This window comes from Talpa occidentalis, unplaced genomic scaffold (assembly GCF_014898055.3).
Source record: "Talpa occidentalis isolate TD23 unplaced genomic scaffold, MPIMG_talOcc4v2.1 talOcc4.13, whole genome shotgun sequence".
Lineage (NCBI taxonomy): Eukaryota > Metazoa > Chordata > Mammalia > Eulipotyphla > Talpidae > Talpa > Talpa occidentalis.
Window position 1 is genome coordinate 37,308,303 of NW_023601322.1, and position 19,303 is coordinate 37,327,605.

The following is a 19,303-nucleotide window of genomic DNA, read 5'->3' on the forward strand; positions in this document are numbered from 1 at the left end:
AACCCAATATTTTAGCTGATCTATTTCCAAAAATTCCATATTCTTTATATTGCAAGTATCTCTCCCTTGCCTAACAAGCTCATGTGCCCTCCTTCCCCACTGCCCTTATTTTTTTTTTAACCTCCGGTCTCTAGTGAAACCCTCTTCTCTCAAGTGAAATGAAGCAGCTGGCACCTTTAGGCTCTCATATTATCATTATTATCATTTAACATTTATAAGTGCTCACAGTATGCTAGACACTATAACATACAGTAGTGAGGAACTTGCCATCTAAATTAGACACAGATAGATCCACATAAAAGAGAAAAATAGAGGCAGGGGGTGAGTGGGAAGTGGATGAGGCAAGGGAAAAAAGTCAGGGTTTCTGCCACAACATTTCAAACTCTTGCTGAGCCAATGGCTGTGGAAGACTTAGGAAGACATATCCAATTTTTAGCAAAGCGATATAAAATTGTCCCTAAAGGGATTGTGTGAAATACCAGGGTTTGCTTTTTTTTTTCTTCATTTCTGCCAGAGAATTTGAGGGAAGAACCTTCTAGTGAACAGAATTGTTCTAAATCTGCTCTCTGCTGCCTCTCTCCATCAGCCTTCCTGATCCCCCATGGCCCCTCCCCGTGCACTTTTGGTTTGAACTCAGCAAGCAGCAGGGAAGCAAGGGAATAAAGTGTGGGGCAGCCGGCATGTCTAATTCCATGACAGACATGTGGTGAATCTAAAGGCCACCCCTGGAAGCATCTTTGATCTCTGGAGCCCTCTATGCATCTATTTCACCTCCCTGGGGGTCACTCCCCTGCCATCACAGAGCCCCCCTCCTCCATAGGTAAGCTTCTCTTCTTGTAAGTCCAATTTTGGCCCCTAAACAAAATTTATTCTTGGGACTTTTCCTTGTTCTCAAATATTATGACTCTTCACCCTATTAATTGTTTTTCCTATATAACTTTACACCTTAGAACTTGAGAATGGAAGTTGATACTACCCAGAACTACAGGGAAACATTCAAGCATTAAGTCAAATAGACACCTTAATTGGAGCAGAAGCAATAATTGAACAGTTCATTGAAGTAAGGCAAAAAAATATTTTCAGACAATACTTCTAATAACTTCTTATTCATGAAGGGGACAGAGCAAGAGCAGGAGGAATTTACAGACACTGGTTGTCCAGAAGGAGACTCTCACAATAGAAGAGATGAATCCAGTATATGGTGTGCCCAGAGCTCTTGTATTCTCCACTTTGGTGGAACACTTTATCTTCTCTCTTTAACAAACAGCAAAGAAAAACCTTCTCTGAAAGGAGTTAAGAGGGACATGGAAACAACAAAACTGCATTCCCATCCTTCCAGGAGCTCACATCAAACCTAAAATTTTTTTCACTTAAAAAAATAAATGGCAGTCTGCACAGATCTAAATGAATGGCACCAGTGACAAATTGTCAGGAGGGCAGAGGCCAAAGGAAGGGCAGCCTGCTGATGTAACTGCACCTGGCATTCACTTAGAACGTGGGAAAGGCACATTTAGACAAGAAGAGATGCTCTTCTCACTCCATTGTTCTCTCTCTCTTCAGTGTTGTCTTCTCTTTTTTATTTTAGGACCTAAAATTATTAATACTGAAGGATTCCTTGGGAACAGTATTTCTTGTCAGTTAAATTGAAACTAAATTAAAATCCTTGAAACCTGAGTAGGAACTGCTACACTAGGTCAGCTATGCCAAGAAGGAGGTGCCAACATGGCATCAGATGTGAAAATGTGTTGGGGACAGAGCAAGAGCAGGAGGAGTTTGGAGACGGTGGTGCAGGTCTGACACCATGGAAGGAGAGGTGGAGGTGAGGACAGGTGAGTAGGAGGAGGTTCCAAATGAGCAGAATTTCAAGAAAGTTTCAGTCAAGTTACTGTGGTCTGCAACCAAAGTTACCTATAGAAGGAGATTCCTGTCACTGCCTGGAGTCAGCCAAGTGGGGGTGTATAGATACAGACATCATGGCGGTGGCAGATCATCGGTTACTTACGTCCCCAGTGGTAGGTACACTGAGCTGCATATTTTGCTCACCACACCTACCCTACTCTACTTCGCACAGAGACAAAGAAAAGAGAGTTTAGCAAACAACATCTAAGCCAAAAAGTCTTGCACAGCATTTAGCATTGCTTCATATTAATAGCTTCCATTTTTGCATGTGCAAGGAACTTAAAAAAGCTACCACTTTAAATTGCAAAAAACCTTATCAGGTCATTATTATTAACCTATTTCACAGACATAAAATTGAATCTTAGCAAGATTAGGGTCACACAGAGATTGTTGGTAGAACCACAATTCAAACCAAGCTTCTGATAAAAAAAAACAACTAAAAACAACTATAATTTTTTTGATAATCAATGGGTTTTTTTTATTATTATTTATTTGTACAAGCACTGGGTACAGTCAGAAGCACAGGAGGGTGAGAGAATTCACCAGAGCAGAGCAGGCAGACTGATGAAGTACACTGCTGAAGGGAGAAGCATGTGCCGCAGGAGAGGTCTGTGTGCCCTGTGGGACCCTTGGGCGGCTGGGGATTGAACCGGCGCTGCAGAGGCTGCGGACAGCTTCGCAGCCCAACGCTCAACCGCTGCGCCACCGGGGAGGCCCAAACAACTATTATTTTTAATTAAGTTGAAGTTAAACTGCAAGACCCTGACAATCAAGTATAGACTGCTGCATTAGTTCAGGTATGCCAAGAAGTAGGCATCAAGAAGTGATTCGTGTGCAAATTTTAAAAATAATGTATGTAGGGCCTCCCCGGTGGCGCAGCGGTTGAGCGCTGGGTTGTGAAGCTGCCCGCGGCCTCTGCAGTGCCGGTTCGATCCCTGGCTGCTCCCCGGCCACTGGAGGAGGGTCCCACATGGCGCACAGACCTCTCCTGCTGCCGGCTGCTCCCCTCAGCAGTGTACTTCGGTCCTTCTGCCTGCTCTGCTCCCCGCTCTGGTTCTGGTGAATTCTCTCACCCTCCCGCGCTTCTGACTGTACCCAGTGCTTGTATAAATAAATAAAAATAAATCTTTAAAAAAAAAATAAAAATAATGTATGTATATCTCTATATATATTCCCTCTGAAATCACTTCTTGACCAAAACAATTTATAAAATATTTAATCACTGCTAAGTACTAAAGTAGTGTTATTATTTTCTTATGACCCATGGTTAGAGAAGAAGCCTCTCCTAAAGTCACATAAGACTTTGCTCTTACCCAAGAAACTTGCTTGGAAACAGACATTCCTTAACCCTCACCAAATCACTTTTCTAAGGAATGCAGAAAAATCTCCATCTATTCACTGAATATATGCCTTAATAGTGTGAGCCCAGTGGAATGTCCTTCTTGGTTATTTGGAGACAGTTCCTCAAAAGCTCACACACACTATAAAAATTGATTTCTTCCAACCATGATCTGGAAGCAAGACCCAACTCACAGACACTTAATTTTGCTAAGAAACAAAAGCTGCAGAAAAATTTCTGCATAGTCCCCTAAGGCTTGTGTTAATAAATGACATTATATATGACTATACATCTATGAGATACATTGAAAGTGGGTTCTTACAAAAGAGTTAAAAATACAAATTGACACTATTCAAATTTCACTGAAGAGATATTAGAACAACAGATCTCTGAAAACCAAGTTAGCTTAATTACAAAGGAGAAAGTACAGCAAATTTGAATATTAACTTGAAGAAATCTGTCATAGCTGATGGAAAATGTGGCTCTGATACTATGAGGTTTTCTCCTGAAAAGCCTAAAAGGACGCTGTCAAGTTTGACAAGCCTAAAATGCAACACCCACACACACCCCTGCATGCAAATATTACATTTTCTATTTTAAATGGCCTCTTGATAGATTTTTCACTCTGTCTTTGGAAATGATCTCAAGTGAAAAATAAATAATAATAAAAAAAAACACAGAAAGCTTTTCAGCTTTGATCCCCTGCTAGTTTGTGAGAATAGATTTGGCAAGAAGAGTGGCACCCACAATCACAACAAACCCAAGTAACCTGGTTGTTTTTTTCCATAGCCAGCTAAGGACAGGGATTTTAACACCATTACCACCCACATTTTAGAGGACTCCTAGCTTTTCACTGTCAGGGGAGAATTCTCAAGTGAAAAAAAATTAATTTATACAACAGACATGTCTTCAACTTGTCACCCTCTAGCCATATCCTTTCAGAAAAGCATTTCATTTCTTTATGTAGTGATTGTAATGTTTAAACAGACCCATCCCCAAAGGGTACCAAAAATGTTGTAGCCAAAGTGTTCACACTCCAAGATAAAGGACAAACCTCTATAAATGGCTACCCTACACTGAACAGTTATTATTTTAGGAGTAACTTCCCTCATGAAGAAAGCAAAGGAAAAAATATGCATATTCTATCAAAAAGCTTCCATATCATGATTTATTTTTTTTTAAGATTTATTTATACATATAAGAGCTGGGGTTTATACCAGAGTTGCAGGGGATGGGGTGAGAAGATTCACCAGAGACAGAGTGGGGAGCAGAACAGGCGATTGACTGAAATATACTGCTGAGGGGAGCAGCAGGTGAGACAGGAGAGGTCTGCTGCACCATGTGGATTAGCTCCCTGACTGGAGATTGAACTTGTTAACTTATGCTGCAGTGTCTGGTAATAGCTTCATGGTGCTGAGACTTAACCTCTTGCACCACCAGGAAGGCCCCCATATCATGATTTAAATGAAAAAAGAACTGAGGCATTAGTCCTGCTATTCAAGTCCATTTTCCTATACATTTAACCAGTTAATCTCTGAAAACACAGCTCTGATAGTTCAACAATCTCTCAGCACAAACGTAATGACTGCCTGTCTGGGTTGTACCAACTGAGAGAAGGAAATCTATGTTCATAGGAGTCACTTACTTCTCAAGAATGGCAGAGTTTATCCATCAGTTCCAGAATAAAGTTCAAACACTTTAACTCAGTATTCAAGTTTCCCCAAATTCTGGCCCCAACCTGCACGTGCAACCTCTTCTCTCACTGCTGAGCTTCTAGACTCATGCTGTAAATATGGCGGCCACTGTTTATATGTGTCTAAAAGGGACTTGAAATGTGCCTGTCCCAAGCTGACACATGCTGTAAGAGCAATTGACATACAGGATTTTGAAAACTTGTTAACCCCAAAATGGTGTAAAATATTTCAATATTTTAAAATTGATTACATGTTGAAATATGGTTATTTATTGGGCTTTGGTATATTGAGTTATAAAAATAAGTTATAAAAACAATTCCAAGTGTTTCTTTTTAAATATGACTGCTAGGAAATGTTAAATGGCACATGTGGCTTTGATTGTATTTATGTCAGACAAGCTGTTAAAATTTGCTCTCCCTCCCTAATGCACTCCCTGCTTACTAGATTCTTTTCACCTGAAACAATCCTCTTTCTAGTCTTTACTTATTTAAATCTTATCTGATCTTCAAAGTGTTTGCTCAAATTTTAAATCTCCTTAAACAGTAGCAAAATCTTCTTTAGACAACCTTTCTTACTCTGCACATCTTTTGTAGCATTTATCACTTGTGATTGTTTTACATTTTTTGCGTGTACATTATAACACCCTTTAACCCACTTCCCCAACTATATTGCATCTGCTAGAAGGGAGCTATTGGTCTGAATCGTCTTTGTTTTACATGGTATCCAGCCCAAGGAAGATGGTCAATGGTATTTATTAAGGGAGCAAGTAGATGATTAAGGAAACAAGTAGGTGAATGAATAAATGCATGAATGAAAAACAGAATATGTGAATCAAGACAGTATATTATTAAGAGAGTCATGTAGATAAATGGAATAGACTAGAGACCCACAAACAAACCACATAAATACAGTCAACTGATATTTTATAAAATGCAAGGATAATTCAGTAGAGAAAGAATAGGCCTTCAACATGGTAGTAAGACAATTGGATGTCCATACGTTTAAAAAAATAAACCTAGACCTTATACCACACACAAAAATTAGCTCAAAATTATCATAGTAATGGCTGCAAAATGAAAAACTATAAAACTTATAGGGGAAACTCTATGTGATCTTGGGTTTGGTTATGAGTTTTTAGATAAAGCACCAAAAACATGATCCCTGAAAGAAAAAAAAAATAAGTTGTACTTTATAAAAAAATTTAAATTTCTGCTCTTTGAAAGGTACTGTTAAGAGAATGAAAAGACAAGCACAGACTAGATGAAACTATTTGTAAAGTACATATCTAATCAAGGATTGTATCTCAAATACACAAAGAATCATTAAAACTAAACAATGAGAATAAAAGAAAACCCCAATTAAAAAATGGGCAAAAGATCTGAATAAATGCCATGCCAAAGAAGATATACAGATGGCAAATAAGCATATGAAAAGATTCTCAGCATCACTTGTCAGTAGGTCATTAAAAACAACAAAGAAACCTCACACCTTATTTTAAAAACTTTTTATTTTAAAACACCTTATTTTTAAAAAATGAATCATGGATCTAAATATAAAATCTAAAAATATGAAGCACTTAGGAGAAAACAGGAGTTAATCTTCATGATCATTAATTAAGCAAAAATTTCTTTAATATGACACAAAAACAAGTGACCAAAGTAAAATACATAAATTTATTTTCATTAAAATGAAAAACTTGTGTCTTCCAAGAAACATTTTCTTTTTTTTATCTCCAAATTTATTTTCTTGTATTTTTTTAAAGATTTATTTTTATTTATACAAGAACAGGGTACAGGCCTGAGTCGTTCGAGGGTGAGAGGATTCACCAGAGACAGAGAAGGGAACAGAACAGGCAGACTGACGAAATACACTGCTGAGGGGAGCAGCAGATGCGACAGGAGAGGTCTGCCACGCCATGTGGGATTCTCCCTGGCTGGCCAGGAATCGAACCAGTGCTGTAGAGGCAGTGGGCAGCTTCAAAGCACTGCGCTCAACCTGCTGCGCCACCGGGGAGGCCCTATTTTCTTGTATTGTTAATCTTTGTACAGTAATTGGTTTCTCCCCTCAGGTGTAGTCCCTGTAGTTCTCCCACCACCATGGTTCCCATGAGCCATCACTATATTCCCCTGTGCTCTTCCCTCCCATTTTGACTTCTCTCCCTCCCCTTTCTCTTGCTGTATGACTCAGATATATGGTCAACATGCAAGTTTTGTCTTTTTCTTGACCTTTTGTTTGGATTCTCTATATTCCACTCATATTTCCATGTGAGTGAAGCCATCTGATATTTATCTTTTTTCCTTTTGACTTATTTCACTTAGCATAATCCCTTCCAGTTCCATCCATGTTATTGCAAAGGTCATGAGGTGCTCTTTTTTGATGCTGAGTAGTATTCCACTATGTGTATACACGTACACACACACACACACCCCCGCATCTTCTTTATCCATTCATCTGTTTTGGGGCATTTGGGTTGTTTCTATACAAGAAACACTTTCAAGAAAATGAAAAGACAGTATACCATGGGAGAAAATATTTGCAAATCATAAATCTGATAAAGGTCTTGTATTTAGGAATGTAGAATAATCGTAATAATAAAGAATTCTTGAAACACCACAATGAAAAGATAATTAATTTATCTTAAATGGGCAAGTGAGTTAAATAAACATTCCTCAAAAAGATGTATATACAATGGATCAAGCACATGAAAATCACTGGGTAAATATAAGTCAGACCACAATGAGATGCCAGTCCACACATACCGGGATGCCTATAATAATAATAATAATAATAAAATAATATGATAATAATAAAAATAAATAATAAAAAAGATGAACAAGTGTTGGTAAAAATGTAGAGAAATTGAAATGCTCATACATTGCTGCAATTACTGTAGAAATGGTGCAGCTATCTTGAAAAACAGTTTGGAAGTACCTCAAAAAGGGAAGCATAGACTTGCCATATGACCTAGCAATTCTACTCCTAGATATATATCCAAGAGAATTAAAAGCACGCTCAAAAAATACTTAAACCATAAACGGTCATGAAGCAGTATTGCATAAAATAGCCAAAAGTAGAAAAGACCCAAATACATAGTTCTTGTGGATAAACAAATATGGTGTATCCATACTATGGGATATTATTCAGTCATAAAAAGAAATGAAGTACTAATATATACTACAATAGGGGTGAACATTTAAAACACCATGTTAAAGAAGTCAGGCACAAAATGTCACATATTATGTGATTCAACTTATATGAAATGTTCCAGAAAGGCAAATGAACAAAGGCACAAAGTAGAATAGTGATTGCTAGGGCCTGGGGAAGGGGGCAGTGGTGTAACTGCTATGTGGCACAGAGTTCATGTTTTGGAGAGATGAAAATGTTCTACAAGTAAATGGTAGTGATGATTGCAACAATCTGTTAATGTATTAAAAACAACTGAAATGTACACATAAATAATAAATTTTCTGGTATGTGAATTATATCCAAATAAAGCTGACATGAGAATCTAAGTGTATCACAGATGTATAAAATAATGTCACTGAAAGAAGTAAGGGAAAAGGTGCCAACTTAACTTTGGAAAAGAGTGGAATCTATCAGACAATGGAAAAGGGGCTGTCCATAAACCTTGTACCCTAATTGATAGAATCATTTCCCATGAGATATAGATTGATAATTACCACACATACATGCTAGAATTGAGCAACTCAATAAATTCGTGGAAGTTATGATTTTTATACTACTGGAGTGGGAATTTACAGACAAGAAAGGGAGGAAGATAGAAGGATCCATGTGGTAATGGATTAAAGTTGGAAACATTGGTTGGAACTTATATTTAGCTTAATATAACTACAGATATTTAATAGAGAAATATTCAGCAATATATGCATGTATGCAAATTAGTATCCTCATACATGTTTCTTTGCTCTGTCAGCTGAAAGTGTCTGGAAGTAACAATGCTCCAGTAGCAACAAGCAGATCTTAGTTTCCAGTAACATTTTGCAATAAAAAGAACCACAACCCCTTGAGGAAAGAACTGATTCTAGAATAGTGAGCAGGAAGTATACAAGATGAGGATGGAAACTCTTATAGTGTCACAAAGTAAGAAAGTGCCCAAGGGGAAAAATCCTATTATGGGGACTCCCCGGTGGCGCAGTGGTTGAGCGCTGGGTTGCAAAGCTGCCCGCAGCCTCTGCAGCCCCGGTTCGATCCCCGGCTGCTCCCTGGCCACTGGAGGAGGGTCCAACATGGCGCGCAGACCTCTCCTGCCGCCCGCTGCTCCCTTCAGCAGTGTGCTTCAGTCCTTCTGCCTGCTCTGCTCCCCGCTCTGGCTCTGGTGAATTCTCTCACCCTCCCGCGCTTCTGACTGTACCCAGTGCTTGTATAAATAAATAAATAAATCTTTGAAAAAAAAAATAAAGATTTATTTTAAAAAAATCCTATTATGATAGTTATGCCAAAGGGACACAGGAGTCAACTAAGGAAGATCCCAAAAGCCAAAGTTAGTAAAATTTAAGCAGCAAAATTAAGTTGTATTGGATTACAGCCCAAAATATAAAATCTATATCCATGAGTTCATACTGACATAAATGAAGGATAGAATGCATAAATAAATGAGAATAGACAAATTTCTTGTGCAGCAGCAGAGTTCCAAATAATTTTTGTAAATAGTCTTCAAGGAGATGGGACAAAAGTCCTTACTTCTTAAATACCGTGACTCTTTTTTAAAAAGCGCGGTGTTGGAAAGGAGAAAAAATAGAGTAACTTGAGACTGAAGAAAACTGAAAAATAGCACTTCGACCAGGTGATCAAGACAGGCATCACCATGTTAATATGGTTGACACCATGTTGATTGTATGTTCCTGTAATATGATGTGATGTGATGTGACATGATATGATGTGATAAGGTTGGCATTTTCCTTTGTGGTCTTCCCCCACCAAGCCTATAACCCCAATGTATTTATGAAATATACTCAAATTTAGGGACATTCAATAAAAGGTCTGATCTGTACTCCTTAAAACTGTCAAGGTCACCAAAAATAAGAAAATGTCTGAGAAACTGTCACAGCCAAATGGAGCCTAAGGAGACATGAAAACGAACTGTAATATGGTGTCCTGGATTAATTTATGGAATAGGAAAAGAACACTAGGTAAAGCCAAGGAAATTCAAGTAAATCACAGATTCAGTTAATAACAATTGTAGGAAAAACACTACTCAAATGCAAGTTGTTAACAACGGGTGAAATTGGGTGTGGGATACATGGGAACCCTGTATTATCTTCACAACTTTAAATATGAAATGATTCTAAAATGAAAGCTTTTTGTGTTTATTTTTATTTATTTATTTTTAAGATTTATTTATTTTTTATGCAAGTGCTGGAGTACAAGCCAGATGTGTGGGAGGGTGAAAGAATTCAAGAGAGACAGAGCGGGGAACAGAACAGGCAGACTGATGAAATATGCTGCTGAGGGGAGCAGCGGGCGAGACAGGAGAGGTCTGCTTGCCATGGGGGATTCTTGCTAGCCATCTGGGTTCGAACCCGCACTGCAGAGCCTGCGAACAGCTTCACAGTGTGCACTCAACACTCAACTGCCTGCACCACCAAGGAGGCCCTACAGCTTTTTTTTTTTTTAAAGATTTATTTATTTATTATACAAGCACTGGGTACAGTCAGAAGCGCGAGAGGGTGAGAGAATTCACCAGAGCCAGAGTGAGGAACAGAACAGGCAGACTGACGAAATACACTGCTGAGGGGAGCAGCAGGTGGCAGGAGAGGTCTGTCCACCATGTGGGACCCTCGCCAGTGGCTGGGGATGGAACCGGCACTGCAGAGGCTGCAGGCAGCTTCGCAGCCCAGCGCTCAACCGCTGCGCCACCAGGGGAGGCCCCCTAAAGCTTTTTTAAAGTAAGGAAAATGGATAATGTCTGCCTCCTAAGCCTTCTAAGCAGCTGGCAAAGGTTGAATGTCCAATGGCATATGTAACAGTTACCTCCTTCATATCCCCTACCCATCATTCTTATTTGTCTTGGAACAGATAATTCACTAAAAATCTTATTTTTCTCCAACTCTCCAGCTAAGAGTTGATCTACCTCTATTCTATTCCAATCATCAGGGAATTAAAGCCCATCATCATTTTGTATTTTCTGTAGTTAAAATTTTCCTCCTACTCTTTCACATCCTGCAACTTAACACCTTAATCCTTAGAATTTTCAGAATAATACATATACTTCCTCCCCAAACCCACACACAGTGCAACACTATTTGTGCCCAGAATAAAAGGCTTTATAGCATAACCTAGACCTTGTGTGCCCAAAACCCATCAGTTAAATCTCCCTTCTTCACAACATGTCAATTTATCATATTTCTAAGGAAAGATCTGAGTTAAATTTTACAATACAGCTGAAACAAAATCATTTTGTAATTGAGGAAAACAGAAATATACCTTAGGGTATATAAAAATATTACATAAAAAAAGATATAATTGGCTGGCTACTTGGGAATATGCAGACCCAGAGACCATTATACTTCTAATTTTTATCTGTAGCTAGTGGAAGCAGGAGTTGCCTCTGAAGTGTCAAATGACCAATGTGAAGGAATTTATTACAAGAGATGTAATTCCCAATTCTGGCTGGTAAAACAAACTTTAGAGAGGACTCCTGGACTTTTTTAATGATGGAATACAACCTAAGGTAGTTTATAAATTCATAATCTCTTAGGACAAATAGCCTTTAAAAATTAACCTAGTATTCCAATTAAAGTGAGAAGTTTCTGTTCAAGTCACATGGCATATTCATTGGATAGCATGAAACCTCGTATTAGTGTGATCTCTGGCCTACGTACCCATTTGCTCTAATTTTGTAGAGTCAGTAATAACATCAGTGAATAGAGAAATTCTTGTATGGTTTGAGCTTGAACTGAGGGAGGTTTTAGATGATAACCACCTATTAGAAATCTGCTATCATGGCCTAGCAGTGCATATTCTAGGTCACTTTGGTATTATACAAAAGGGACCTACCTATAATACTCAAATTGTCATTGTCACTAAACAAATTTCCTTAAATAAAGGCCTATAAAAATCCAATTAGACTGTGCATGGAACACCATTAGGTTGAAATGCTGTAACAGTAAAAGTCAAGATTAACTTAACCTTTTAAAAAGATTATATTACAGGCAAAACCACACTGGCAAGTGGAGGGCTTTGAGTTAATTCTGTGCTCTGAAAAGATTGGGAAAATGGCACATGTGAGTATATCTTGAAAGCCTCTGGGCTTTCCTGGGGTCCCCTCCCTGAAGTTGATCTCTCCAGCCACAAAGGCCCCAGAACACAGCAGAGCTCCACACGCTAAGATTTTAGAGGCCTGGGCAGCTGAGTTAATCCTCCCCCACTCCCAAGGTTTTTGCAGTGGTGACAGGAACCCAGCAGCCACGCTGGTTCCACCCTTTCCAAGGAAGTTCTCCCTCTCAGAGAGCTCTCAACACTACCAGATCTAAACGGGGCAGGTTTGCCTAGATATATCACCTTGACTCTGGTAATTGGGGAAGACAAAGGAAAGTCAGAAAAAAATACGGGGGCACTTTTTTCCCACAGAATTATGAAGTATAATTCATCAGGCGAGAGTTTTGGTCAAGTAATTAAAATTCCTTTCTACGGCCTCCTATTCTCCTCTGTCTCAAATCAGACAATTCAAGCAATAGAAGACACATCATCACTAGAGGCATCTGTCCTGTTATGGGATAGTTATAATTACTGGAAATATCTGCCTTATATTGAGCCAAAACCTGCCTCCCAATGAGAAACTTACATCCATTGGTCCTATTGGATCCTTGGGAACGATAGAAAATAAGTCTTCACATTCAGCTATCACACAGCTTTTAAATATTTAAAGGCAGTCATAATAACAACAAAAACCATTACCACTTCCTGAGCATCTACTGGATGATAGTATTGTACCAGTTATTTTAATATGTAAGTGGATAGAGAGAATGTTCTTCACCTGAACCCCTCACAGGAAGAGCACCAAATATGTGTGCAAGGAAAACTTGGTAGCATAGCCATGAGGAAGTGGGGACAGGATTCTGAGACCCCAAAGACCACATTCATGACAGAAACAAGTTTGCTGTGAGGTCATCTTTGTCTTGCTAAATATCATGCTAAGTTTGGTTATGCCATTTTGGGGCAGGAACTGAGAGAGGGTGATTTATTCTCACAGAAGAAGGGGTAATGGGAAGACCATTATCCTGGAGGCATAATGAGAAACCAGTGAGTCAGGGTGGGGAAGGAATCCCCAACTCACACATATTCCCACTCACCTTCTAAAACCACAGAGGTAAAGCCTTTGCAAAAATAGTAGGTGATGGTAGTAGAAGGAGGTTTAAGCTTTTACTCTGTAATGTGTGCAATATGAATGTCTTCACATCTGTTAGACAAGGTTATCAATGAAATCCACATAGGTCACCAAAGTGAGTATATTTTATACTCTGTGTGAGTGTATATTTTTGAGAAACCAAAGAGACGCTCATGAGACCTGCACTCAGGGGGCTTTGGACCAAGCCCTGGAGAAAGTGACACAGGAGTGAGAAAAGAGGGTAAAGGTGCTCACAGTGTTATGCAGATGATATTGCTACTTCATCAAGAAGGATCCTGGGGGTGAGAGAAATTAAGTGACTTGCCCAAGGTTATAAACCATCTCTCTGATTTGTTCCACTATATCACTACTCATCCATGTACCCTCTGACTTACATTTTCCTGCTAGGGTTCACATTTCAGTTTTTCTCAACTTTTGTCCTTGACCTTCTCTTCCAGATGTCTCCCCGTCTTCACCTTCTCTTTCACTTTCTCATTCTGAAACTGTCCGATTTGCCCTCTTCCAGTTGAATGAATATAGCAAAGCATATTATGCTTTATTAATGCAGCCTAAGGTCTTTTTCAACATATTTTAAATTTTTTTATAAAGGCATGTTCTAACCATATCTAATTATACAAACTGATATTTTATAGCATTATATATTCTCATCATTAAAATAATACATAGTCATTATAAACAAAATTTAGAAATTATGAAAAATATAAAGAAAAACAAATATTTTTAATTCAACATTTATGAATAATAATTGTTAATGTTTGGGGACATATTCTTGCAATCTTTCATATGCTTGCATACACAAACTTTATAGTTTCTAGTTTTAATCTAAATGCCAGACCTAGCATTTATCATGTTTAAGTTTTAGCTAATGAATTAGGCTTCTCACTACAATTTATCAATATAAGTTTGAATTCTCATGCTTTCATTTTTTTATTAGCTACATGAATTGGAAAACTATAGTACTGTTTATTCAGCACGCTTTTGGAGTTCTTCCCTGTCCCCCTCCTCATTGTGTGATCTCTCATTTCTGTTGTCATCTGACTCAGCATATGCATTTGACATTAATGAACATACTGCCTGCTTGAAACATTTTGTTGTTGTTCTCTTGATCTTTCCTTCTTAGTTCTTACTTCATTGCTTACACCTTCTTAGTCTCTTTTGCTTTCTTTTCGTCTTCTCAAATGCCTCATGTTTCAATATCTAGTCTTTTTCTCTCAATTCCTCCTCTGTAGGTGATATCATCAAGCCCAATGGCTTCAAATACCATCTCTGCAAAAATGAATCCAACATTTATCTCTAACTCCATTCTGTCTGAGCCATCCCATAATCCAATACTCCCACTGCCTGCTTACCATCTCTTGGATGTCTAAGGATATCTCAAACTAACATTTCCAATAGCACATGCTAGATATTTTACCCCAAATCTACTCCTCCCATATTCTTCTCCATTTCAGTAAACAGTAATTTCATTCTACCATTCACTCTAGAAGCAAACAATGTGTGAAGGCACATTAAAACCGATAATTTCTAAATTATCACAATACAAATATCTGTATATTTCACATGAATTATTGCAATAACCTTCTAACTACTCTTCTTGCTTTCATGTTGCTACTATGGAATCGATTTCTATCAGCAGCATCAGTGAGCTTTCTAAAACTTCAGTCAGTCTTTGTCATTCCTCTGCTCCAAATTTTGCAGTGGCTCTCAAATCATTCAGAGGAAGCCTACCAGGCTTCCCATAACCTTATAACCTGGCTCCAGGACATCTCATATCATTTCACCCTTCCTCCTCCCATTCTAACTCAGTGGTCTTGCTTATTCTTGAATCTAAACATGCTTCTTCTCAGGACTTTTGCATTTCCTATTCCTTCTTCCTAGAACATCCTTCCAGGTGTCTTTACTTCCTTGAATCTTAGCTCAAATATTGCTTTACAAGTGACAACTTCCCTAACCACCCACTATAAAACATTATCTCCCTCCCTTTCCAACTTACTCTATTTACTTTGCTCACTTTCCTTCTCTATTATACTTCTACCATTTTAGTATAATATTTTTAATGTATTAGAAAATTCTTTATTGACATTTTCTATCTCCCTCCTCCAAATATATGTCATGTGAGGTGATGGACTTGGTCTTTTATTGTTTTTTTCACTCATGAATTTCAATACCTAGAACAGAGCTTGGAATATACTAAGAGCTCAACTCAAGTTTATTGAATGGGTTAACTAATAAATGAATTAATTTATCTCTCTACTCTTTCTTCATAAATCAACAGATGCAAACAAAATTAACAAATCCCCTTCCCAGGAGTTAAGAGTGTTGTAAGGTCAGCAAAGTAGTGATCTCAGGAACTGTGAACAACCATTTTTTTCCATCATGTCAATTCATGAAACAGAAAACTTCTCTGCAAGGAAGAAAGAAGTGCACCATATGTAATATAAAATTGAATATATGGTGCTTTCTATATACCAGATGAATATATATTCATTCATTTGATTCTAATAATAAACTTTTGTGGTAAGATCTACGATTGTCTCCATTTTATGGATAAAGAAACTGAGGCATAGTGACTTGCCCAATATTGTGGACACTGGGATTCAAACCATAATCTTCTCTGATATAGCCTTTTCAGAAGTCTGAGTTCTTAGCTGTTCCTAAGACACTACTATATGCCTAGTACCTTTCTAATTTTTATGTCAGTTATTTCACACCCACTTTCTTTACCAGCTACCAAAAAATCCAATTAACCCACTATTACTCTTTAGCTTTGTGTTGGTAGAAAATCTAATAAGTATTTGATATCTATTAGTAAAGTTAAGTGAAATTTAAGTTCAGAGTCACAGAAAACTGTTTTCTATCTCTCTCTCTTTTCCACAAAGTTGCTATGGAAAAATATTTGTCAAATGCCTCACTGAAATTTAGGTGCAGCTATGAAATATCCTCCTAAAACATAAATTTAGCTATCCTAACAACAATGAAAAAAAAATCATGTGAACAGACTAGTTCCTTGAGAACCCACTTTGTAAATTTTTCTGGACATGGGACTTCCCACTTAGTAGTGACCAACAGTGTCCACTCTTTTCCTTTTTGAGCCTTTTCTCTATGATTTATCAGAGTAATCAGTAAGGTCTATTTCTATTAAATTTAGCTATTTGGGATGTAAATCCTCAGAGTGAATTGAGGTGATGAGATAGGTCATCTCTGAGTAACTGCTGACTTGGTAAAGCATTAGTTGGCTTGGGTAGGGGTGGGTCAGTAAACATTATCTTGGTGAATAGTACAAGGCAGAGTGAAAGGTCAGTAGATGTCTCCAGTTATCTGTTAACTTTTTACCACTTTCTCTATGTAGTGGGCCAATACCTTTCTGTTTTTCTTGAGCTTTAAAAAAATTGTTCTTGTATTAGTTTGCTTTGTGAGCCTCAGTTCAGCTTGGATTTTAGCCTTCCTCATAAAATCTTGACAGTTGAACCACTTTGCTTTAAAAATCAATCTTTTTTTTTGTCTTTTGTGTACATCATATTCTGTAAAAGCTTGAACTCCTTAGAGAACTTACTTTATAGTCACATTGATAAATTTGCCAGATAAAATACAGAATGTCCAAATTTGAGATAAATATCAAACAACTCTTAGTATAAGTATGTTCTTTGTAATATTTAGGTCAAACTTAAATGAAAAATGAAAAAAAAATCATTGCTTACCTGAAATTCAAATTTAACCAAACATTCTGAAGTTCATTTGCTAAACTGCATGTTGATTCTGGTTTTGTTTTTTTTTTTTTTTTTTTTTGGCTCACTTTGGTTTTAAATAATTTCAACTTTTCTGATTCATTTGGATTACAATAATACAATCAAAATTTTAACTTTGGATTACAATAATACAATCAGAATTTCCATTCCTCTTGAGTTGATTTTGTATTTTGCTTTATAGTATCTAAGGTGCATTATTGCATTAGATTACTCAGGCTGCCATAAGCAAAATACCACAGACTCAGTGACTCAAAGGACATTTCTTTTCTCACAGTCTGGAGGCTGGAATCTATGATCAAGAAGCAGACAAATTCAATTTCCAGTGAGAACACTCTCCCTGACTTGTACACAGTAACTTCCCTTTATCCTCACATGACCTTTCTTTGTACTCTTAGGGTGACATGGAGGAGGGAGAGGGAGAGAAGATGGATGTCCCAGCATGGGCAGATAGAGCAAATTCACCCTTCCTTTGCCCTTTTTGTTCTATTTGGGCCTCCAGTGAAGATGCCCAAATAAATGATGCACAAAATTGGTGACAGCAGATTTTCCTTACCCAGTCTACTCATTCAAATGCAAATCTCTTCTATGAAAAACCTCAAGGACACACCCAGAAAAAATATTTTACCAACTATCTGGGCATCTTCATTCCAGTCAAGTTGACACATAAAATTAGCCATTGCAGATAGTGTCTTGGTTTGTGTTGCCTCAAAGATAGGCCCTAGTTCTGTGTCAGATGCAGATACAGGGAGTTCATCTAGGAAATGAACCCAGTACACACAAGTAAATGCTGGAAAAGTAATGCCAATAAATGATATAAAATGAGTGGAGTCCCACTGTGAGCAATCAGAGCTCAGACTCACTGGGGAACCTCTAAAAAACTATGTGGAATAGGCCCAGAATTGTCCCAGTGGAGAACAGGGAAGAAGGACCTTATACACTGCTCAATCCTCATTATTTAAAGGTGGACTGGCAAGCATTAACTTCTGAAGCCAAGGAGTTCCAGTGCTGCCTGTGAAAGTCTTCAGGTGCAAGATGAGGAACAACAGTCAAGTTAATAAACATACTCATATCCCCCCAAAGTGCCCATTGTAATCCTTTCCTCCCATACACTTCAACTCATCTTAGTCCCCAACAACTGGCTCTCTGCTCTCTGTTGCTAGAGATTTTTATTTTTGCTGCGTAGAAGATTTGGGTTGTAAGCCAGAGGTGCAGGGGGTGAGAGGATTCACCAGAGATAGAGTGGGTAGCAGAACAGGCAGATTTACTGAAATACAGTGCTGAGGGGAGCAGAAAATGAGACAGGAGAGGTCTGCTGCACCATATGTGGGTTAGCTCCTGGCTGGGGATTGAACTCAGCTGCAGCACTGATAGCACTGAAACTTAACCCCTATGTCACTAGGAAGGCCCTAGAGGTTTATTTTTATATTCTAAAATTTTAAATTAATGGAATCATATAGTATACTGGTGTTACCTGATTTTTCAGTCAGTAAATTATTTTGAGATTCATTAATAGTGTATATCCTTCCTCTTTATTGCTGAATATTGGAACATCTGCAAATATGTGGATAAACCATTTTGTTTTGGTTTTTAATCCATTTTTTCTGTTGATGGACAATGGGAAAACTTCCAGTTGCTTACTATCACAAAAGCTACTACTAAATGCACACACACACACATGCAACAACATTCTCATTCTGCCTAAAAGACTTATTTTACTATTTCTTATAAAATGAGTGTGCTGGTGATTTTTACAGTTTTTGTACTTCTAAAAATGTATATTTAATCAGTTTTGAAAGATATTTTTGTTGGGTATAGAATTCTAAGTTGACAATTTTTTTTGTTCAGTACATCAAATATATTGATCCAATATAAGGTACATACTATCTTCTCATTTGTATTATTTCTAATATGAAAAATATGCTTTTTTCATATTTTTCCTGTGTCTAATCTTATCTTTATTGCCAGTTTTGAACAAATTTCTTATGATGTACTTGATGTGTTCTACTTTGATATTTCTTATCCTTAGGGTTCATTGAGCTTTGATCTATGAGATATAGGTTTCATGGATTTTGAAAAACTGTTATCAATTATATTTTCAAATATTTTTCTGTAATACCCACTCCCTCTCCTCTCCTCTGTAGATACAAATGACATTCAAATTAGTGAGTTTTCTTATAACTCACTGGTGCTCTATTTTGTGTCATCATGGTCACTATTTTTTCTTTTCTGACATCTGCCACACATCCCACCCACTGTA